This window comes from Podarcis gaigeae (genome assembly GCF_964106915.1).
Source record: "Podarcis gaigeae genome assembly, chromosome: 16".
Classification (NCBI taxonomy): domain Eukaryota; kingdom Metazoa; phylum Chordata; class Lepidosauria; order Squamata; family Lacertidae; genus Podarcis; species Podarcis gaigeae.
In genome coordinates, this window is record NC_139693.1 from 41,648,850 (window position 1) to 41,673,234 (window position 24,385).

At 50.9% G+C, this 24,385-nt stretch overlaps 2 long non-coding RNA genes across 2 annotated transcripts in view; one reads left to right on the forward strand and one right to left on the reverse strand.

The window, feature by feature from the left end:
- Positions 1-20,634, forward strand: part of LOC310834398 — a 54,254-nt gene extending 33,620 nt beyond the window's left edge. The window contains exon 3 of the long non-coding RNA XR_014559241.1: positions 19,946-20,634. This is a non-coding gene — a long non-coding RNA (uncharacterized lncRNA). The remainder of the gene's footprint in view (positions 1-19,945) is intronic.
- The window catches only part of LOC310834396, a 495,679-nt gene that overhangs the window by 192,396 nt on the left and 278,898 nt on the right, over positions 1-24,385 (reverse strand). The gene's annotated exons all lie outside the window — the stretch shown is intronic.

Sequence of the window (24,385 nt, forward strand, 5' to 3'; positions counted from 1 at the left end):
ACACCTCCTCCCCTCCCTTGGATGGGTAGGTGCCTGTCCATGAGCAAGACTCCAGTTGTGCCCCTTGGTTACGCGCCAGGGTCACGATCCTGTGATTCTACTGCTTGGTGCTAAATTGGGCTTAGCATAATTCAGTCTCGGGGGGGGGGGGTTACTTGGAAAGGCTCTGCATGAATCATGCAGAAACCAGCCTTAATGGGGGTGTTGCTTTTCAAGAAGCAAAGTGGCAAATAAGAAGGGGGGTGGTGTTTTCAAAGCAACAACATGTTGCCCTTTGGCTGGTGGGAAATGAGGCAACCTGCCAGAGAGAGAGAGAAATGAGTGGAGACTTCTGGCTTCCCCATGCCCAGAGAGGAAAGCCTGCCATTTTTATTGTACTCACCCCAAGACTTTCTTGAAGAGACCCCAACCTTTGGCTTCTTTCTTCTGAAAAGCACAAACTGGTCAAGATAGGCAGCTCTCCCCCCCCCCCTCCTCCAAGACCCAGACCTGAAGAAGATATCTGTGTCACCCCAAGGTTGACCCCCGGAATTTCCAAAAGTAAGAGAGAGGGGGGCTCTTGCTAGCTCTTCATGCATTTCAGGAGACATGGCAACGTTCCAGGAAGGCAGGCGTGGAGGAGACTCTTTGCCGCCCCACCTGGAGAAGGAATTCACCCTGTCGCAAAGCCTGCTATGTGGCCCCAATTCCAGTGGCTTTTGGATGCAGATGCTGGGAGCTTTGCAGGGCAGCTGGGTGCTCAACCTCTGGAGGGTTGTGCTGCCAAGATGGAGCAGCAGCAACAGCAGGGAACACCATCCTGACCGGTGCTGAGCAGACTTGCCCAGAAAAGAATTGCAGCCCTCGGAAGAGGCGGAGAGGAGGACCAAAATGGGCAGGGTTTGATCACCGGGGGGGGGGGGGGGGGGAGGGACTGAGGGCAGCCTCTCCCCAGTTGCCTCATCAATTAACTTTGGGTCAAATTAGAAGGGCTGGAGAAATGAGCTGTAAAGAGAGGCTTTGGGAGTGCAGGGCTGTAATAAGAAGCAGTATTGATTACCACCACCGAGGCTTTATAAATCATTCATGGTCTCTATCAATCTCCCCAGCTGAGTTCCCCAAAGCTGTTTGCTGCGGAGGAGGAATTAAAATTAAAACGTTGAGCCCAGCAATCGCAGGCAAGGTTCTGATGACCCGTCTCTGGCTCCAGGCATCATCCTAGCACAGCATCAAGCTGTACCTGGCCCAAGCATATCCGGATCTCACAGGGGTCTAAGGAAGGGATCCTGGCCAGGCCTTCCAGAGCCCCCTGGCAAATGTGTGTGAAGGCACTGGTGAGACTGACAAGCAAGGGCAGCTGTGTCTGGGGTGGGCAGGTGGGCAAGGAGGAATCCTGTGGGGTTTGGTAGAGCCCAGCCAAGGTGTGTCCCTCTTGCCTCTTTCTCAGCCGCCCCCCAGCTGGAGGGCACCATGAGAAGGATGCAACAGCCCGTGGCGCCCTCCCTGCAAGTAGTGCCACTTGCAAAAGCAGCACTGGGTTTGCAGGGGCCAGGACACACCCCTCTTGATGCCCTCCAGCTGGAGGGCGCTGAGAAGGATGCAAGAACTCATGATGGGTTAGGGCGCCATGATGCTCCCCCCACCCAAATACTGTGCCCAAGGCAATGCCTGTGGGTGGGTGGGTAGGTGCAAAAATGGAGTTCTGTTTATCCTGAAAATAAAATACCAATTGAAGGAAACGGTGAAGCTGGCATACAAAGCCCTTCCTATAATTTTGAAAGAAAATGTCACCAATCCAATTTAAATACTGTCATTGCATTGCTTCAGCAGCCAGCCATTTTGTAGGAAACACATGGAGTATTGATTCCTTTATTGTAAATGGAGTCTTACACTGTTTACTCAGAAGTAAGTCCCACTGTATTCAATGGAGCTTAAAGGGTAAAGGGACCCCTGACCATTAGGTCCAGTCGCAGACAACTCTGGGGTTGCGGCGCTCATCTTGCTTTATTGGCCGAGGGAGCCGGCGTACAGCTTCCAGGTCATGTGGCCAGCATGACTAAGCCGCTTCTGGCGAACCAGAGCAGCGCACGGAAATGCTGCTTACCTTCCCGCCAGAGCGGTACCTATTTATCTACTCGCACTTTCATGTGCTTTCGAACTGCTAGGTTGGCAGGAGCCGGGGCCGAGCAACGTGAGCTCATCCAGTTGCGGGGATTCGAACCGCCAACCTTCTGATCGGCAAGCCCGAGGGTAAAGCCTGTGCAGCCTTACACTGCAAACCTAAGCATTTTTATTATATATTATTATATCCTGCCTTTTCCCCTGACATGGACTCAAGACAGCTTACAGCTAAAATTTATTTCGTTCCATTTATCTGTTGAAAGTGTTTCACATTATCCCTTCCCTCAAACACTTTTTCTTCACAACAATCCTGTGAGGTAGGTTTGGCTGAGAGGTTGCACTTGGCTCAAGATGACCGATGTCGATGTGCAGATGACACCTATGTGGGGGGAGATCAAACGCGGGAGAAGCGTCCTGATATAGAATAGGGTGCCTCTATTTTCCTCTGAGAAATGCGGGAGGGTATGAGAATGTGGGGTGCCCGGAGGGTGCCAAGTCTTCTTTCTGACCTGGTCTGTGGGTCTGTGCCTTCCGGTGCCCCTCTTCTGGCTCTCTGCTCATGCCTGGCATCCAGGCCTCTGCTTTGTTCTTGCCAGCCCCATCTCCTACTTCAGACACTTCAGGCAAGAGGAGATAATGGCTTAATTGCTGTCAATTAGCCCTGCTGCAAATGGCATCTGCCAGAATTCGGCACATGCCCCCAGCCCCCACCAGAGGCAGCCCCCAAGCTGACATCCTTCCAGGTTAGTTCAGAAATCAACAAGATTTAAATCTCCAGTTCCCGGGATGGGGGCAGCAGCCGGAATATTGCCAACTAATTTGTATAGAACTAACACCCTTAATTAATAGCAAACTAATTAGAGGCTATTGACTCAAAGGCAAGTGACACCGCTCATTTCTTCATGAAAAGGGGGTCAGAGGAATGCGGCTGCACAGGCTGGGCAAAGAGGTGCGGGAGCCCACGTCTCAGAAGGTGGGGGGCAGAGAAAGGGAGGCTGCCCCATCAGGAAATAAAGAATGGATCCGCTCAGCACACAGCCATGCGTTCTTTCTCTCACGCACTTGCGCTCCCTGCAGAGAGCTCTCCAGGAACAATTATTCTTAAAAATTGATATCCCGCGTGGCAGCCGTGCAAATAGCACTCACGAGCCCCGTCTCCCTCACGCCCTTTTGGCTCCTCCTCACGGCCCCCCGTTTTTCCACCCAGGGCTGCCACCCCTCAAGGAGACCCACTGGGGAAGGAGAGGCTGTGCCCCATGCCAGCTCTGAGCATGGCAGCAATGGCCAGATCCTGGTCACAAGAGGCCAGGCTGAGAACCATGTTCTATGGATTTCCAAAGGATTCCCCAAGGCAAGAAGAACTGTGATGCTAAGTACTGTACAGTATGTGACAGAATAGGGCCCAGACTGGGGGGGGGGGGGCGCTTGCTGTGGCTTAATAGTCTCAATTATGGGGTCGCTTTATTGTTTTCCATTTAATGTTTACTTCTGCACTGGGGCTGCCTGTTGTTGGTTTGAACGTATTTACCACCCAGAGTGTTCCGGCAGACGGGTGGGATAGAAATGGCAGAAATAAATATCCCGTATCTCCCAGGGTGAACAGTGTCAACTTGTTCTGTGGCTCATTAAAATTCCCTGCCACTCTGGGCCTTTCCCACAGAGCCGTGGCACAAAGGCTCCTGTGCCCCCTAGGTCCCCTGAGGGAGGAGGGCCACCCAGAGTTTGCTGGGGGGGAGAGCCAGGGGGGACCTGCATCTCCCCCAAAGGGGCTTCGTGAGGGTTAAGCCCAAACACCCATCCTCATGCCCAACTGGCTGTGGGTGGGGGAGGCTCCATTTGTTTCTTTACATATAGAATGGGGCGTGCAGCCCTCTCGCTTTTCTGTTTTCTTCACCCCAAAATCTGTGTGCAGGTGGGGCAGGGACATCAACTTCCCCTCCCTGCACTTCATCTCTTTGCTTCAGGCCCATTTTGCTGAATGAAAAGATAACAGGGCAACTGACTTTCGGGTTTGGTGGATGTGCGTCAGTAAACGAGGGGAATTAAGACTAAGAGAGCTGGGGGGGGGGGCTCGTGTAATCTCACTGTATACAAGTTGTACAAGTGAGAATAAAGTATTTCAATTTCTCCCTGTTGGAGACATCCCCATTTTCATGGGGGGAATGGTAGAAGGTATGCTATGGGGAATTGCATGGGGTGAGGCCTGGAGCGGTTCTCAACCCCTTGCTGTACCCCCAGTGGGGTACGGTTGACCATAGGTTGTGCCGGGTGAGGGGTGGGTGACCATGGTGCCCCCCTGCCAAGCCATCCTTCCTTTGGCCCAGGGGGAGCCATCCATGCTGCCTGAGGCTCTCCAAAGACACCTGCTGGGAATCTGGCTGGTCTTGTGAAGTTCACTGCCCGGCTGGCCTTCTGCTCAGGGCCCCTAAAAGCACCAAACAGTCCTAGTGCTCAGCTGCAGAAATGCTCCCTGAGACGAGAAGCACCAGTCGCAGTCAGATGCACTTTGAAACTGCTTGCAAGGGAGCCAGGCGGTTGTTTAGAGATGTTTGGGGATTTGGCCAGGAAATGAAGTTGCTACAACAAGCCCTTATCACTGGAAACAACAGCCGTGCAGAGATGTCCCGGAAGGCCACTTCCAAAGGAGGCTCTCTCAAGCAGCCCAGCCAAGCGGGTGTTGGAGGAGGACAAGGAAGAGAACTTTGCTCCCTCCCTCCCTCCTTCCACACCCCCCCCCCCGCTGCCTGCCTGGCTTGGAGGGGGCTCCTTCCCACCAGAGAAGAATTATTTGGGTTGAAACAAATCCTGCTTTCACTCCTTGAATTCCTCCTTCTCCCCTCTCAGCCTGCTGGTGAACAACACTGCATGCATCTCTCTTGCCAAGGAGGCTGAGGCGATGAGGCAACTCTTTCCATCCACCTCACTGCAAAAAAGCCCTTTTACAGCTTCCAGAAAATGGAGCCTCGCCAGACCGAAGCAGAGCAGTTGTCAAGCTCCGCAACCCTCCCTGAGCAGCAAGCAGGGCCCGGTTGATGAGGGCAGGTCCTCCTCTCCCTCTCTCCCTCCAGCTCCACTTCCACTCTTGCTCTCACCACTCCGCTCATGGGGGCAGCTGGGACCGCTTTCTCTGGAGCAGCAAACTTTCCTTCCCCCTCACTTCAGTTGCAGAAACCAAGTTGAGGCCTCTGCAAGAGACGCTGGACTTGGCTCCGTCTGCTCCATCACCCTGGCACATGCTTGGGGGGAGAGGTCAGGAGCAAAAGCTGGCTTCCCCTCTTCACCTTCGGTCTGCCAGTCATCTTATTCCTCATGTGTGGCCACTGATTTATTTTTGCACCCCTCCACTCTGCTTGCAAAAAGGACACAAATTTGCATCTGACACAAAGCATATGCATTTTTTGTGTGCAAATTGTGTCATTTATTGTGTGCAGGTTGAAGAGCCCAATCCACATACTGTGTACTGGACTGTCCTGGCTCTCCCTCATGCCCACGCCTCAAAAAAAGAAACAAGCAGGGGCACTTTCTTGGAAATAAGAAATAGATCTTTATTCCAAGAAATAATAATACAGGCTCAGCAGTAGACACAAGGATCAGGAGTCACGGTTCAGGACTTAAAGTGCAGTACGAGAAATTCAGACAGACGAGCAATGGTGGTGCACCTTGTGGTAATGTCAGGATTGTAAAGGCACACAGCATTGGAGTGGGGGGGGGGCTGCTCCCATCTGTAGAGATGTTGCCTGGTTCTAGGTGACAAGACAGCACCTCTGTGTTCTACCATTGCCTCCTCCAGTTCCTCCTCCCTGTGGTGGGACTGGCATCCCTGCTCCCTCTTCCCAAGGGATGGAAGTCAGGGTGGGAAGGAGAGACCTCCCTCCTCCAACTCAGATCCCCAACCTTCAGGCCCACCCCTATTTCTGCCCCCTCCCATGCCAGGGTGCTGGCCCAAGCTTGATCCCAACCTCACTATGGGGCTCGTGACATGGGCCAGAGTGCTGCTGCGTTCATCTCCAGCTTGCTGGCTTCTCCTGGCATCTGCTTGGCCACTATGAGAACAGGATGCTGCCCCAGGTGCCCATTGGCCTGATTGAGCACCCAGGCTTTTTTATGCAATGGAATTGGCATTGTGCACTGAAATGTGCCTTCCACAAGTGAGTGTCTGAGAGGCTAGAGCTAATGCTAAGAGTCTTGCAGCTCTGCAGTCCAGTGTTAGATTTATCCTCTGCCTTTGTTAGACAAGCTGCTCATTCACTGCAGGGGCTGGACTAGATGACCCTCAGGGTCCCTTCCAGCTCTACAATTCTATAATTGCATACTTCTATGCCAGCAACCTGTCCACAGGCTGTTGCATCCAGTGAGAAACAGGGCTTCGGGTCACACCATTCATGCACCATTTTGTGTGTGTGTGTGTGTGTGTGTGTGTACGCTAAACTCAACAAGGGGCCTTCACGGATTCACTGTTGGCAGAGCAGAAATGCGTCCCCTTGGAGGCAGAAGTCCCGTCTGTGGGATCAGCCCCCCCCCCCGACCCTGCAGCAGGAAACGAGGGAACCTACTTTAATGAGATTTGAAAGCGGCAAGATCTTTGCCTTGGTGCCGTCGATTCGCGAACTGGTCTGCTGGGTGGGAAATAAGCAGCCTTGTCACAGGCAATTGTCTTTTGACCAATTCAGATGTCAGAAAAGAGCTGGCGGATGCGAATCCTCGCTGTTTACAGCTCTGTGCTCTAAACGTGCCCCTGCGCCTGTCCAGAGCCAAATTACCATCGGTTGCCAAGGAGAAAATGGAGAGGCCTCGTCTTCTGCTGGCCTAGTTGCACTGGAGCGCAGTTGCGAGCCAAGGAGGGCAGGGTCCCTCCTCCTTTCCAGAAGCAGCCCCCACCCTTGGTCTGAGGATCAGCCTTGGGCCTGTGGGCAATGGCAGGCCTCACTTAGCCCCCAACATGTGTGGAAGGATTCTCTTGAGTTAAGGTCTAGGCTGGCTGCGCAGGATCGTTTTCCTCTTGAGGAGAAGGCCTTGGAGACGTTCGGTGTTTTTGTAGTAATCTGCAGGTGTACCAGCTGAGAAGGCTGTGGTGGCCGGTGGACAGGAAGGGCTGGATCCTGCAGCAGCAGCACGGCCCGCGCCCCCAAAAGTCAGATCCCAGATGTCCAGGCCAAGGGCACTAGCCTCCTCCACCCCTCATAGTCCATGGTTTCCCTCCCAGGGAGCTTGGCACACAGGGATGTGTGTCTTCGTGTTCCTTGCTGCATCCGATCAGCATCCATTGCCCTCTTCAGTTTAACAGGGGGCGACATGTGCAGGACAGAAGGAAACGGGAAGGTGATAGGCCCATGGATGTGGGTGCAGCCTTCCAGAACCCCCCAAGGTTCCTTGGGCACAGAACGATTCTATGGTTCTATCCCATTTCTGACACCACACAATTGTCTCGTGGGTTCAGGAGTCACGCAAACTTGGGTCAGGCAGCTTCTCCTGAGATCAGGCACACACAGGACAGTCTGAGCAGAATAGTAGCCTTTGCTCCACAACAACACAACCTGGAGCAGGGTGGTGAACTCCAGGGGGCCTTCCAGATGTGGCTGGACTCCCCCTCCATCCCTGACCATTGGCCATGCTGGGGCCACTGGGAGCTGGAGACAGTCCCCAGGTTCCACCACTGCAGGCCAGGAGACCCAAACACTGGGGAAGAGACATGCCCAGAGAGGGTGGAGGCAATATGCTCACATATATCAAGACAGCCCCATGGTCAGAAGGGCCTTACAGACAAGGCATTGTCTCAGACAATATGTGGGAAGAATCTTTCCCGGATTCCTGCAGCCATCATTGGCCTCTATGTATCAGAGCTTTCAGGGCAGAGAAGGGGGTCTTCAGTGCCCCCTTCTTGCCTTTAGCCAAAGCCTGGCAGATGCATAATGGAGCCGGTGATGCTCTTCCTATCATGAGAATCCATGGTGGGGGAGATGGTCACCTCCTTGGTTTGTCCAGTTGTTGCAAGAGGTACAGAAGCGGCAGACGTTTTAAGAGATGGTGACCCTGTTCTGGGCTGGGCTAGGAGAGGTCCCAGCCTCCCTCCGGCCAGGGTCACCACTCTGACCACTTCTCTGCAGGGGGGCCAACTCCCAATGTTACTTCTGGCTCCCCCTTGCCCCTGCACAAACATTTGGGCCAGCCATGATTTGTAAAGCTCTGGCTTGTCAGTTCAGCTCCAGAGTAAATAAACTTTCCCCTGAAAGGAGAAGAATTGAATGCAAGAGCTGCCAGCACTGAGAATGGCTCTGTCGGAAGACGTTAGGCCTGCAGCTCGGCCCCGGTGACAGTGGCAGGCAAGCGAGAAATGGGCCTGCCGGCGCACGTTTGACGGAGAGGGATGCATCGGCTAAGTGTTTCCAGCAGCGTGCCGGGAAATCGAGCGCCTCTGCTCCAGCGAGGGCTGGAGAGCAAGCAGAGAGAGGGGGCAGTGGGGAGAGAGAGAGAGAGAGAGAGAGAGAGAGAGAGACCTACCCCAGAGCATTTTCCAGGAGCAGCAGGAAAGGATAAGCGCCCAAGATGTGCCCCCTGCTTCCTGGGTGCCTGGAATTATCACCCCCGCAGAGGCTGGGAGCAGAAGCCACTGCTTAGTCCGCCTTGGGAAGGAGGCCTGTGGAGGACGTGCTCTGGCATGGTGGCTAAATGGTTTTGACAAGCTGGCTCTCACAAGCCCTGTGCCACAGAGGCAGCCAGGTCTGCAGCTGCGAGGGCCCGGCTCCAGAAGGGGACTGTTTCCTCTACCCCATCTCTGCCTCATCTAAAAATGAGCTCCAGTCCAGTCTGGGAGGGGCTTTCACTTCCTGCTTGGTGGTTGTTTGCAGGGCACATAGTCACCCCCACCACAATATCTAAGGGGAAGAATTTTTGCAGGTTTCTGTAGTGCTTCAAAAACCTGCAAAGCCTCCTTTGACCAAAAATGACAATGGGACTAAATCCAAAGGCTGCCTGTGCCCTCCAGAGAATTATGCACTGCCCATCAGTATTTGCAGTGGCCAAACAAAGCCTATGGCTGCTTTGCAAGGATCCTGTGCCAGGAGTGGCTTGGATTTTGCTGTGCAAAACCCTGATGCAAGACCCAAGCACAAGAGCTTGGTTCCCCTCCTGTGGTTTGCAGCACTGGTCTTCAGAAGTGTTGCTGTCTCCACCACGGAGGCAGAGCAGAGCCATCCTGGCCAGTTACTGCCTTGCAAAGCCTTCTCCTCCCTGAGTTTGTCTCAGCCTCTTTTAAAGGTCCTCACAGCCTCCTGTGTGGCTGACTGAGTTCTCTAGTTTAACTCTGCACTGACTTCCTTTCTCTGTCCTGAATCTTCCAGCATTCGGCTTCATTGGTTGTCCACAAGTTCTAGTGTCATGAGAGAGGCAGGGAAACTTTTCTCTCTCCACTTTCTCCGTTCCATAAATCCCCTTTTACTCATCTTTTCTCAGTGGGGAACACAGCATGAAAGAATTGCATCTTAGTTGCCCCTTAGACTGCAACCCTATGCAAACTTACCTGAGAGGATATCCCATTGAACGGAATAGGAATGATTTCTAAGTAAACATGTATGGGATGGATACATGGATAGGAACTGATTCTTCCATTCCTGCTCCCTGTGGAGCAGGTGGGCTTTAATTACCCGGTTCCTCATTATTATTTTCATTTTTATTATGGAACTATTCTATTCTGCTATTGAAAAAGGAAAGGAAAACAAGTTAGAGGGAACCAGACTTTAAACGTTAAAGGGTGATTAATCAATCATGTCCATGCTAAACTAGCACAAGTGTTCTTGGCGCACAGAGCAAAGCAATCCATCCCTGCATTGCGCAACCGCACCTGGACAACCTGTGCTGCAGGTGACAGGATCCATCCTCAAGCCCTGTCTGGAGAGCATCCAATAGAGCACAGAGCTCCCCAACATTCGTTTTGGTTAAGAGTTTGATCCTTTTCTACAGAAAAGTACATCAGCCTCAGCACCAACACATCCCTTTGAGCCTTTTTGTAGAAATGTGGCCAGCTGGCCATCCAGCCATCAGCCACCCTCCCCCTCCAGAAGTTGCCTTATGGAGAAGGCCTGCCTTCATTGGGGAAACCAGTGCAATCGCTTGCCTTACTGTCAGCAACTGGGGCAGGAGATGTCTGTCCTTTTAATTCCTGAGAAGCCTGCTTCCAAACAGTCCCAACCCCCTTCCTTACCCCAGCCCAGAAGAGAGGCACGGCCTCAGCATCTGATGCCAGCAAAACGCCAAATTTCATGTTTTGCAAAAAAGGGGGCTCCTCCCTGGTTTCTTGCCCTCTCTCTGTGGGGAGGCACATCCCCATAGGGCCATGGAGACAGGCAGCGCAGCACCACAAGCCAGGTGATCCCGTCAATGCAGCAAGCAATATGGGAAGCCCTGCCCAACAGCCAGAGCTCAGCGACAGAGCATGCGCTTGGCACAAAAGCTGTGCTTCCAGAGCTGCCCCAACCACTTCCAGAGGGAGGGGAGCCTGCTGAGCCTCTGCTGCTGCTGCTTCCCTGGGGAAGAGCTGGTGGCCAGTTGCCTCTCCTCCTCCTCTCCTCATTTTGCTTGTCTCGCTAAATTAACATTTCCCCCTCTTCCTCCCTTAGTTTGCAAACTTTTAAAAAATTAATCCCATCATTTCAACAAGTGTAACAACTAAATTATCATCTTTACATGATTAAAGTCTGTGCAGTGTCTTTTCTTGGCAAACATTACATGCCCATAATTTTACTAAATGTAATAAATCAACCATAGAACTATTAATTTTACCATGGTATTCATAACAATTAGAAACGCGTGAACCTTAAAATGATAAAAATTGAACTGAATGCTAAAATAGCCTCAAATGGGGAGTGCCCACCCACCCACTCCATATGATAGTGGTAAAAGAATGTTTTGACTGTATATTTCAGGGGGGGTCCAAACAGCTGTGTGGCTTTGATGCTCCCCAAATTGCCCCAGGAGGCCTTAAGCCAGTAATGGGGGGAGGGACTCTGCTTGGCCTGGAAAGTGAATGGCAGAGCAGAGACCTCTCTCTCTCTCTCTCTCTCTCTCTCCTCAGCCAATCCACCCACTAAGAGCTGGAACTAAACCTAATTTTTTTTTAGTGGAGTGGGGAGGCAAGAGAGAAACAAAACAAAAAATGCTCCAAAGGACAGAAAGAATTTTCTGGCTTCTTGCAAGAGAAACTGGAGCCCATCTGAGATCGCCTGGCCTTTTGGGTTGGCCCTAAATCTTCAGGTCTGCCTCTTTGGGGAGTGTTTGTGGACCACGAAGATGGAAGGAGATCAGGGCACATTTTCTTCCTCTGGGGAGGATCTTCTACATGCTGTCTCCTGTCATGTATTTTAGGCTCAGCCAGAGTTCAGACAAGCACACAGGGAAAGTCCACAATGTCTCGGATGTCTGGTCTAGAGATGGGAGCCAGGGTGCAGGCAGCTTCCTCCAGCCTCATCTCAGGTCCTTCTGCCAGCTGAGAATATCCTGCTTTACAGAATTCCCTGTGGGGCAGCCCATTCATTCTTTGCCGTTTCCTTTCCTCAGACAGCCCATCTCCAAAATGATATCTATGCCGTGAACGAGCGGGTGGACCTGCCTGGGGGAGAGCCATGGGGATGTGAGTGGAGAGGGAGTTCCTTTGCCCTTGGCCCAAGAGGTCCATAGGTTTTCCTCCCAGCACCATCCTGCTCCTCCCTGGGCTCCACCAGCCCTAGATCCTTCAAGGGGGCAGTGGAACGGTGCAGCTGGGATGCGCCACTGAGCCTCTCAGGGAGCCAGGTGCTTTGGAGAGCTGGTCCACCCCCCAGCCTGGAGCCGCAGCCAGGCAGTTGTCTCCTTTGCTGTGGCAGCTGGGATCCTCCTGGCGCGCAGCCGAACAAACAGGAAAGCCTCGGCCTTCAAAAGGTATTGTTTTAACTCAAGATGGAACATTCTGATCCCGTCACATGTCAGTTGCTAAAACCTTCAAGAGGAGAAGCGTCAGCAGACAGGAGGGACAGGAGGGACCCTCTGCTGTCCAGAGGGGGCTGGAGTCTGCAAGAGCCCGGCTGGTCACTAAAAAGAAATCCCAGCTCGAGTCTGCCATTTGCGGAACAGATTTGTGAACAGCCCTGCAATCTTTGGATGAAGTGCAGTATACAAATATAATAAATAATACTAATAAATCATCAGTGAGCCTGTCTGCTTTCCCCTCACTTGCAGGAGTCAGAGAGAGCTGCTCAATCCACAACAAGTGTTACTGCTCTTCAACAAGCTTGCTACAAAAAAAATGGGGTGAGGGAAGGAGAGAAAAATGGAAGAAATGCAATAATTAAAGCCTCCCCTGTGGGAACAGAAACTGACACTAGTGCATTAAAAATAGCCTATTCACGGGGCAATTCATAACCACCCCCTCCCTCCTAGCAGCGGCCAACAGCAAGTTATAAAAGAGTCAGCAGCAGTGAACAGGAAGTGTTTTAGCTCTGAAGCACAACATTTTGTCAGTTCCTACTGGACAGTCTGATGCTACTACTGTGCTTTATTTGTCCCAAATCACATTTGAAAAACAACAACATGTAGAAAACACTGGAACAGAAGAGGATGCTGTCTGGCGCTCCAGAACAATGAGTGTGGCATAAAGGGGGCATTTCTGGAGAAGAGTAAAGTGTGGCAGCAGCCTGAATCTCCAAGGGAGGCTTTGTGCAGCCCCTTCTGGCTCTTGCTGGGGATGTCAGTGTGAGAACTGCTCCTGCTACCCCAGTCTCTGCCGAGCGGAGCACGAGATCCCAGGGGGTCTTGGCACCAGGGTCTGTGTTCCTCTGGGGAAAATGAGGTGTGGTGGACTCTTTGAAATATGAAATATTTGCACACATTTACACCAGAAGCTTTCAACGGAGAGAGATTTCACAGCATTCACATCTCAGGAGGAGTCCGCTCTTCACAGAACCCAGCATTGCATTCCCAGACATCACTGAGTCTTTCTTCCAGCTGCCTTCGGCCAGCCTGCCAAGATGGCTTTGGCCTTCACAACAGCTTGTGGAGTCCTCCCCCTTCTTCCCCAACCTCTAAATTTCAAAAGGGCATGTTTTTCCTGTGTGACATCACACCTCTTGTAACCTCCCCCTCCCAACTCAGGCAAAGGGTCAATTGTTCTTTAGTGGCCCAGCAATTAGTTCTCCTTGGTTCTTAATGGCATCACTATCAGGGATCTCCTGTACAGAACTGGTTCAGCCTGTATTTTCACTGAATCATAGAATCATAGAGTTGGAAGAGACCACAAGGGCCATCGAGTCCAACCCCCTGCCAAGCAGGAAACACTATCAGATCACCATCAGATGACATATGGTTGTCAAGCCTCTGCTTAAAGACCTCCAAAGAAGGAGACTCCGCCACACTCCTTGGCAGCAAATTCCACTGTCGAACAGCTCTTACTGTCAGGAAGTTCTTCCTAATGTTTAGGTGGAATCTTCTTTCTTGTAGTTTGGATCCATTGCTCCGTGTCCGCTTCTCTGGAGCAGCAGAAAACAACCTTTCTCCCTCCTCTATGTGACATCCTTTTATATATTTGAACATGGCTATCATATCACCCCTTAACCTCCTCTTCTCAAGGCTAAACATGCCCAGCTCCCTTAGCCTGCATCCTCCCTTCCTTACTCCAAATATTATCCCAATTCTACCATTTATTGATTTCTAACATTCACCAGCTCTAGCAGTTATGGCTGCCCCAAACTCTCCTTTGCAGCCCCAAACTCTCTAACCCTAGATTTGTAACAGAACTTTGCACAGAAGTGGAAAATCCATGCACCAGTTCAGAGTTATCTTGTGGAAGAAACTCTCCAGCCTGAGCACTAGCCGGGGAGTCAAAGCAATTTGGATCCCTTCCCTATAATAGAGGGAGGGAGGGGTGGGGGTGGGGAGAGAGGCAATGAGTATCTTTGCTGGCTTTTCCCTCCTCCCAAGTAGACCCTTTCCTTCTTGAGCAGTCCTAGGTGGATTCTGGGCTTCCCATAGTCCTGTTGTCTCCCTTGCTCTTGAGGTGGGGGAGCTCAAGGCTGGGCTTAGGGTGTGGCAGGGCCACCAGGTACTTCAGGCTGCCTTAGGTCTACAGCAGGTTCTTCTGGGTCCCCAACAGTGCTGGGGTTCATTGTGGGTTCCTACCCCTTGAATGGGGTGTGAGCACAATGGGACAAATAGTGGAGCCCACTTGGGGTCCACACAAAGGAAGCCCCTGAGCCCACAAGGACTGCAGCCTCCAGAGGATGGCTGGCTGGCCACTCGCGGCCTTGGCCAGTGGAGTCCTTTTGGAGAGATGATGGCATGGATGCAGAGGCTCCCTAGCAGACGCTTTTCTGGCCCAAGCAGCCTGGCATCATCGAGAACTGCAGCAGGGAGCTGAGAAGGCCAGAGAGGAGGTGGGATCCTTAGCCCCGCTCCCGCCCTTTCCTCTACAGCTGCTCTCTAGAGAGGAGAAGGGGCCAAGTCTGAGGCAGCCAGAAATGAGGCCCCAGTGAATCATCAGCTAAATCCTTCCAAAAAGAAAAGGAGAGGAGTTGAGGTCCAAAGGCGGAACGGAGTCCTCTCTGCACAACGCAGGCAGGGGAGGAGCCCGGGCGGGAGAGCAAAGACCAGCCCTTGCCTGTGGGGTTCTTCCTTGGCCCAGGCCCTTTCTGGGCTCCCATGGTGAACAGCCCTGAAGGACCCTCTCGCTTGTTCACTTGCTTGTTATGTGGCCTGGAGAAGGTGGAGAGAGAAAGGCTGTTCTGCCTTCCCATCACACACCCAGACAAGCTAAATGTGAAGAGTCAGGACAAAGAAAAGGAAGGACTTCTTTGCACAGCACAGAGTTAAACTATGGACCTGCTCACATGGGAGGCGGAGGCGGGGGCTACCAACCTGGATGGCTTTAAAAAAGGATTAGAGAAATTCATGGGGGACTATTAATGGCTACTAGCCAAGTCAGCAATGGAAACCACAGGACAGAAGAGGGCTCTTGGGCTCAACTCCTGCTTGCGGGACCCCAGAAGCCCCACTCCACAAACTGCCCTGGCGCACGTGCTGCTAATGGCCAGGAGCCCCCTCCCCAGTGGGTGGCTGCCATTAGCGGCAGGGCAGGGTGGGGCAGGGGGTGGCGAGCAGCGGAGGTAATTAAAGCACTTGTTTAATTGAACACTCTATGATTTATGGGGTCGTAAAATCTGTCTCCACTTACTGACCAAGGCCTGGCATGTAAGCAATTGCCTAATGGATGCTCCTTTCCAGGGGGGCGATAGGACGCTGAGCTGAGCTGGAAGCCTCATTGTGAAGCCCCCCCCCCCATCCTTCCCATCACAGAAGGGGGGTCCTCCCTGGGCACTTGATCTGCCCAGAGCCAGGGCAGGCCAGGAGGGCATCCCTCCTCCCCATGTGACCCCCTGGGCAAAGGTTGAGAGAGCAGTTGGGAAGCAGTATGGGGCGCACACAGTGACCTGGATCCCATGTTTTGAGCTGTGCTGGGAAGGTGAAGGCAGCATTGGCAGCGGAGGCAGGAGCAGCTCAGAAGGCCAGTCACCAGCCTGTCAGCTGAAAGAGGGGGAAGGGGGCGAGGCAGGGCAAGATGCTGGCAGGAAGCAAGGCAGCAAGGGATGTTTCTTCCCAGAGGCCTAGCTCCTGCGCTCCTCAGTTCAGGGCACCCATTCAGGGTCACCCTCGATGGCCTTCTCACTTTGGGAACATGAAGGTGACCAACTAAGCCCTGGCTTCATTTGAAATCAGCTGCGTGACTTGTGGAATAAAACACCAAAGTGCTCTGAACATGTGCAGAGTGCCTTTCCCATCACCACAGCCCTGCAGGCTGGTGGGAGTTGGCTTTTATGTCAGAGGGTGTGACTGACTTCCGGACTAGCATGAGTTCTCAGCTCTTCTCACAAGCTTGAGTTCTCACAAGCCCTTCCTTTCAGAAACAAAATACTGATAGAAAGTGCCCATCAATCTGACAACTTCCTTGGGGAGACAGGAGGTCTCTGCAAATGGCCCCACCCTGCAATCCCTGGATGCAGTGCATTATTCCCCGGTGAGGTGGGGGCCAAACACTCAGGGCCAGGACAGATACGGCAGGAGGCCTGGGCGGAAGTGCCTGGCATGACTTTCCAAATCCCCTGCCTGCCCACCCCAACATAGCGGGGGGGGGGCCCTTTTATTCTAGCTTGAGCTGCTTCACAATTATCAGTTGGCACAACCGTGTCCATCTTGCTCCCAAACCAAATCTGAAGATGGGAAAGAAAGAAAACCGCCAGTTATCTGGCAGTGGGGGCAGCCCTGGAGCATTTTGTGAGGGCAGGTTCTGGGGACACAATCCATTGTCACCACCACACTCCTTCCTTCCACTTTTCCTCCGTCAGCAGGTCCCTGGTATTTTATTTTATTTTATTTTTGAATGAAATGAAACTCTTCTTTTGCAATGAACAGGTCTTACACAAAACAGTTGTATTAAAAATGAACTGCCCTGGCAGATACAGGAGGCAGGGAGGGCAAAGGGGAAGGAAGGGGCAGCCGTTCACGTGAGCAACTCCAAATCCTTGGCTGGCTTTGAAGGACACACACATCTCATACCATATTTTTTACTGCTGTTTTGTGCAAACCTGGAACATTGGAAAACATATATTTGATACGGGGTCAGGGATTTAAAGCTGCTTTCACACAAATAAACACATGCTTGCATGCTTCTGATGGGTTGGGAAGTACTAATCCAGGAGAGGGGGCAACACACAGCGGGGATGCATCCCATAAAGAGCGCCTTGCCATATCCAGACCAGCACATACCTTTAAAGGCCTGCCCCATGCGGTGGAAGGGAAGCCCACAGCCAAGAAGGCCCCACCAGAGAGGCTGTTTCCACACCGGACCTCTTCAATGGAATCCTTTGCTGACTCTTTCTTTGAGGAGAATCTAGATGCTGCCCTTGCCAAATCATTACCCTCCACTGTTGTGCTCAGCAGAATCCTCTCTTCTCTGGTGTTGCGGTTCTGGGGCTCTCCTGACCCCCGAGAGCCCATTTGGAGGGGATGTGGGAAACACACAGAACAAGGAATGGCACTGCTGGATGCTATAGGACTCGGTGAAGCCATCTGTGGCCCCATCTCAGCTCCTTCGTTGGAGCAGAAGCAAGCTCCGTCTCACGGTGTGTGTGCTTCCCATGTGTGGCAACAGTTCAGATGAGAGGGGGGGGGGCATTTCTGGCCAACTTCCCTGAGGTCTCTTGGGTGCCTTCCAGCCAAACCTTCCCCAGCATCTCAGCTCCTGGCAATCATTCCCCAGAACATGGGGCAGCCCCCCCCCCCCCGCTGTCCTAGATGAGCAGATTCCAAGAGGATCCAGCTCTGACCAAGGCGGACGGAAACTCCCACTGGCCATGCTCCAGGATTTCAAGTGCTGCAAAAATGTCCTTTGATGATAAATCTTGCCAAGCCCCCAAGACAGCCACAGATCTTGTGCTTTTAATTGCACACTCCATCAATCCTTCCGCCAGGGTGGTATAAATGGAGGCTACTTCACCCGTGAAGGGTGATTATCTTTTATGAGTGCCGGAGCTCCATAACTCAGGGATGGCAAAGAGCAAGAGTCATACTCTCTGGGGTCTTACTGGGCTGGGGTTTCCATGGTGGCCCTTCTGACCACGTCTCAGCCAGGATCTCCAGCCAAATCCTGCACCACCTTGAGGCCAGGATGGGGCCAGGCCAGCAGCACCAAGCAGGCAGGGTTAGCCCCTGCCAAGGCAGCCCAGTCTCCAAAGGGCCTCTGCAGCTGCCCAATGGCCTCTTGCTGCTTCCAGCAGAGAAGAAGCCCTGTCCCTGCACGGGAGCAGCCAGTCAGGGCAGTCCAAAACACAATGTGGGCTGGGTATACGCTAGCCTGTTTGTAGTTCAAAAATGAACGTTTTTTTTAATCCAGAATCATTTGTGCTCATCCTCAGCATGCCACAGTTGATTCAATATCCTGCCCAGTCCACAAGGGTGGCACCACCACCACCCCCCAAGTCTGGAAGCTTAAAGCTTGGGTTGTGTAAAATGTAGTAACTTCTAATATGGCTATTGCAGTAAAGTGATTTTTCGGTGGGGGGGGGGGGTGAATACAGCTGTTTGCCAAGCAGCATCAAGCTGACCCACCCAGTGTGAAGTGCAGAAGACCAAAGGAAACAGCATCTCAGTACCCTTTAGCCAAGAAAATCCATCTTATGCAGATTCCAAGTGGGGTCTTTCTGAGGCCCACTCCTGCCTGGAGAAAAGAGAGGGGCATTTTGCACTGGGGGGCTCCCTGGCAGCAGCGGGAGCAGCAGCAGCTGCTGCGTTCTGCTTCCCGGGCTGCTGCACATGTGCATTTGCAGTTAATTTGTGGGCCTCTGAAAGTTCCTCAAGATCTCACTGCTTCCACTGCAGCAGCAGCAGCAGTAGCAGACTGCACCTGGCACTGGGTGGCCAAGGGGTGGGGAAGCAGACTGATGGATTGTTGACCATTCCAATTTTGCCAGCAGTAATTTAAAGAAATTAAAACAACTCCATTGGAGATTAACATGGTAAATAGCATGTCCAAGTTTGTTTCTGGATGCAGCAGAGGTACCAACAGGGTGGAACAAGGTGGCCAGCTTCAACCTTTTCTCCTTTTGCAGAAGCAGAGACACCCTGGAGGCCGAACAAAGTGGCCTTTGGCCTGGAGGACTGGTCAAAGTGCTGGGGTTGTAACGGGGGCGGGGTTTGGCTGGCAGGCTTTGTGGGCAAGGGTGAAAGCTTTGGATTTGCCAGGGCCAGCGCATGGTTGGCAGCAAAGTGCCTGAACCTGGGCTCTGAAAAGAGGTTATGGGGGGCGGTGGACCTGCAGAAAGGCAAAAGGTTATTGGGAAATGATTTTTAATGGTTAAAAAAGAAGTTTAAAGTGATGATTCCCCTGAAACCTGAGGCCTTTCTGATAGGTATAACTGAACCAGAGCTTTGTTTATGTATACTATGTTAGTGGCAGGAATAGTCTACATGCAAAAATTGAAAGAAGAATTCCCAGCCAAAGAAGAATTGCTCATGAAGATGATGGAATATGCTGAGGTGGCTAGACCATCTGTGAGAATTGGAGAACCGAATGAAGAAAAATTTCTTGAAGAATGGAAATATTTTGTGGAATATTTCAAAAAATATCATGGTTATGTTAAAACATATGCAGGATTTGAAGTACAGCAGCAGATAAGAATTGAAGCTTAATAATTTCTAATTATTAAGGTACATAATTGGCAAAATACAAGTAATATAGCAACTGCTGGTTGTTTAAAAGAATTTGTAAAATTTGAAAAGCTAATAAAAACTGTTTAAAAAAGGGAAATGGATTATGGGATTCAATACCTGGTTCAAAGATGCTTTGCAGTGAGGTGCAGAGCTCCTCTAGGATGTCACACGGCTGAAGCAGGAGAAGCCCGGAGGAAGAAGCAGGCTCTGTGGAGAGACATGACAGCTGGCCTGGCGGGCCAAGGGGGGAGGTTGGCTTTGGCATATGGCACTGCCAGCCCTGCAGGCAGCAGGAGAGCTTTGTTTGTGTATACAATTTCCATTTCCAGGTGAGGCTACAAAGAAATGGACGGGAAAGCAGCAGATTCCTCCTCCTTGACTGGGACACCCACATGACGCACCTTGTCAGTCACATCCACAAGGTCAGGGGAAGCGTGTGTTTGTTGTGGCTGCTCTCCCTGTGCAAAGGTCAGAGGGGGCAGGGTTTCTGTTGAGGTAGGTGATTAGCTGTGGGAGGAGCTTATCAGAGCTTGCAGGGCTCACGCAGTTTGATCTATCTTTTAGATTTAGGGGAGCTAGTCTCAAACGTTTGTTGGGGGAGACCTAGATTTGGGGGGGGGAGTTATTTGTCCTGTCTTCAGGCTTTTTAAGATGGAGGACCGCTGTAGCCACCCCCAACGACACGTTCTCAAGATGGAGGGTGAGGGAACAGCTGCAGTCGCCTGCAGTTCCTGCGCAATGTTTGCCATCTTGCCAAAGGTTACAGGCAGCTTTACCTGAAGCAATTGCATGTTGATTGCCCTATTAGAAGACAAAGTCCAGCAACTGGAGGAACGTGTAGCTATGCTCCAAAGAATTAGAGAGCTGGAGCTCTTCTTGGAAGCAACAGAGCACACCATCTCCACCAAGGAGGAGACAGGGGACTCCCCTGAGAAGGAGGCTAGTTCACCAACACAGGAGCCAGATATATGGAGAAACATGACTCAAAGAAGTAGGAGGCCCAGGGTTCACTCTGATTGTTTAGAAATACACAATCGCTTTGAGGTCCTCTCCCCTAGCATGGAAGACGAAGAGCAGACTCCATTTGAGGATCTCTCCCTCATTACAGTCGATCAGGTATATGAAGATGAGCAGCAAAGTCAGTCCTCAGGGAATGTGCAGGTGACGTTGGAACGGACAGCTCACGGAAGAACCCCGACCAGACCTAAGAGGAGGCGTGTAGTGGAGATAGGGGATTCCCTACTGAGGGGAACAGAAGAAGTGATCTGTGGGCCTGACAAGATGTCTCGGGAAGTGTGCTGTCTCCCCGGGGCTAAGATCCAAGATGTAACTGAACGACTGGAAGGAATCATAAAAAAAAGGTAAAGGTAAAGGTACCCCTGCCCGTACGGGCCAGTCGTGTCCGACTCTAGGGTTGTGCGCCCATCTCACTTAAGAGGCCGGGGGCCAGCGCTGTCCGGAGACACTTCCGGGTCACGTGGCCAGCGTGACAAAGCTGCATCTGGCGAGCCAGAGCTGCACACGGAAACGCCGTTTACCTTCCCGCTGGTAAGCGGTCCCTATTTATCTACTTGCACCCGGAGGTGCTTTCGAACTGCTAGGTTGGCAGGCGCTGGGACCGAGCAGCGGGAGCGCACCCCGCCGCAGGGATTCGAACCGCCGACCTTTCGATCGGCAAGCCCTAGGCGCTGAGGCTTTAACCCACAGCGCCACCTGTGTCCCTGAATCATAAAACCCACTGACAAATACCCCTTCCTCTTGGTTCATGTGGGAACCAATGACACTGCAAGCAATAGCCTCCAGAAGATCAAAAGAGACTACGAGGCTCTGGGCAGGGTTTGTGCAGCACTTAAATGCACAAATTGTCATCTCATCTGTCCTCCCAGTTGAACGACGTGGCCCAGGGAGAGAGGGAAAAATAGTGGAAGTGAACAGCTGGCTTCGCAAATGGTGTAAACAGGAACAGTTTGGATTCTTAGGTCACAGACTGCAGTTTCTTGAAGATAGACTTCTGGCAAGCGATGGGCTGCACCTCACAACGGTTGGGAGGAATGTTTTTGCCAAAAATCTCAGAAACCTCATCAGGAGGACTTTAAACTGACTGATGTGGGGGAGGGAGACAGTGCTCCTGAAGGTAGGAGTCTATCAATTGATGAAGATGATCATCCAAATGTCATAGACCAAATGGAGCAAACAGCACGCAGACCTAGTGGTGGGAGGAAAAATCCTTAAATAAGAGACACGGGGGAATGATTAATGGACTTCAATGTCTGTACACTAATGCGCAAAGCATGGGAAATAAACAAGATGAGCTTGAGCTCTCGGTACAGCAAACTAAATATGACATAATAGGCATCACTGAAACCTGGTGGGATAAGTCCCACAATTGGAATGTAATAATGGAGGGATACAATCTATTTCAGAGAAACAGACCAGATAAGAAAGGAGGAGGAGTGGCGTTATATGTCAGGGATGTGTATACCTGTGAAGAGATCCAAGATTTAGAACCCCAAAGCCAAAGTGAGAGCATTTGGGTCAAAATTAAGGGAGAGAAGAATAAGAGTGACCTCATTGTGGGAGTTTACTATAGATCCCCAAGCCAAACGGAGGACATAGATGATGCCTTCCTGGAACAGATGGCCAAGCATGCCAAAGGAAGGGAGATAGTAGTAATGGGGGACTTCAGTTACCCGGATATTTGTTGGAAGTCAAACTCAGCCAAGAGCATAAGGTCAAACAGATTCCTCACTGGCCTTGCAGACAACTTCATTGTCCAGAAAGTGGGAGAAGCAACAAGAGGATCAGCCATTTTAGATCTGGTCCTAACCAATGTTGATGACCTGGTTGGTGGGGTAGAAGTGGAAGGATCATTAGGCGCGAGTGATCATGCTCTTCTGAAGTTTACTATACAGCGGAAAGGAGCAGCCAAGCATACTAGAACTCAATTTCTTGACTTTAAGAAAGCTGATTTCATAAAACTTAGGGAAGTGCTGGATGAGATCCCATGGACAGTAATACTAAAAGGAAAGGGAGTTCATGATGGCTGGGAGTTTGTTGAGAGGGAGATAGTAAAAGCACAACTTCAGGCAATACCAATGAGACGGAAACATGGAAGGTGCCTAAAGAAGCCAGGGTGGCTATCAAAAGAACTTTTATTTTTATTTTTTTTAATAATATTTATTGGAGTTTCAAATAATACATAAAAAAGTAAAACAAAAAAGAAAAAGAAAAAAAAGAAAAATTCAACCTTTACAATCCATATTTTCAATACCTTCTTTCCGCAACTTCCCCTCGGCTCCCCTTCTTGTATTCCATATCCAAAAGTTTGTTCAGCAAGTTCTTATCCCTAAATTTTAACCTTAATTTATTGTTGTGTTAAATTCAATTTATATATCAACTTTTAGCTTATATACATCAATCATTATACTTAAAGACTTTTTCTAAGATCGTCCCAGTTTCCCTTCCACGAATTCCCCATTTTACTACTAGTGGCAACACAAAAGGAAAAAAAGATAGAAAAAATCAGAGTATTTTTGTACATCCTTTGGATTTCCAAACCCCACCCTCCCTTCCCCGGTTTGAATCCCCAAACCATTGTCCATTAGTCCATCTTTTATCAGCCTGGCAGCCTCACGTCTGAGGCCCTTAAATCTCTTTCAGTCCCTCTCTGCCGGTTTCTTTGAAAGTCCTTTATATTAAACACCAAATCTCGGAGGGGCACTATCCCTATAATGTCGATGTTCCTTCCAGCCAGACCTCCATATTTAAAGGTGGAGCTCAAGTCTTGTTTCTCAATCCTTTTAAGTCCAAATAGCCCAAAGGCTCCAACTTCCACCTTGATCAGATTTATAGACCATAGATCTTCAAATCTCCACAGAAGGAGATCTTTCCACTCCTCATTTTCCAGTTCGAACCCAGTTCTTATTATTCAGTTCTTATTTTCTTTTATATCCATCTTGACAGGCCTCCGGCTCTCCTTTGCCTTCTGCAGCATTGCAGCCCCTCCTTCCTGCTCCTCCTGTTCAACATATATCTCTTTCTCCACTTCTTCAATTTTCTCAAGTTTCTTTTCTTGTTCAGCTGCCTGGGTTTTATACATCAAATCCTTTTCCAACTCAGTAGATTCCTTTGCTGTTGACTTCAAAGTTATGGCACTTGTAGACAAAACAAAACCTTGCTCCTGCGACTCACACAACTTTCTCACGAGAAAAATAACCTCCTCCAGGTCAGCTAGTATTTTTCGACCTATTTCCATTTTTGTAATGTCCCTGAACCCCCACTAGAGGGATTCTGGTTATTCAGTATTCCTTTCACTTCCAACCCAAAAGCCAAGTTAATTTGTTTCAGTTCTTCTTTATTTTCAGCGATTTGTAACTATATTGTATCTATTGTAACCAGCAGGAACATCAGAAACAAAGTTCTCTATTTTTTCCGACTTTGACAGCTAATTTGACAGCTGTCAAAATCTTTTATGTCTCCTCAGCAGGCTCCTCTCGCGGATCACTCCCGGTCCCGGGATGGGTGGCACTTTAATTCGTAAAATTAACTCATCCTCCAGCACAATTACTTATACTATCAATCCGTGCAATTAATAACTTTTATCCAATTAAGAAAAAGTTCTTCTTCGACCTTAGTTGTCAAATCCTTGCTTTAAATTGTATACAATGGGGGGGAGACGGACTTCCTTTTTGCATCTCCCCCGCTCGTACCAAATCCAAAAAAAATTTTTAGTCCAATTTCAAAATTACTCACGGGTTGTTATCTTTAGATTTTAGTCCAAATTTTCAAAAGAAGAAGTCAGCGCTCTCAGTCGAATGGCATGCGGCTTCGCTTGGCAGGGGAAGCAGAAGACTCACAGCACCGCGCCGCTCCCCGTCCCCCGCTCCGAAGCCTTTAAAAAGGCTTCTTTGCAGGTCGGGGGGGCGCAAACGGTGCCCGCCAAGTCACCAGGTCTACGGGCTTCCGCGCCCGTGGTTTTTGAGGGTCCCCGCACCACTGGCGCGGCAGGACCCGACCCCTGTCTAGCAGATTCCCTCCGGAGCTCGGAGGGAATCTGCCATTC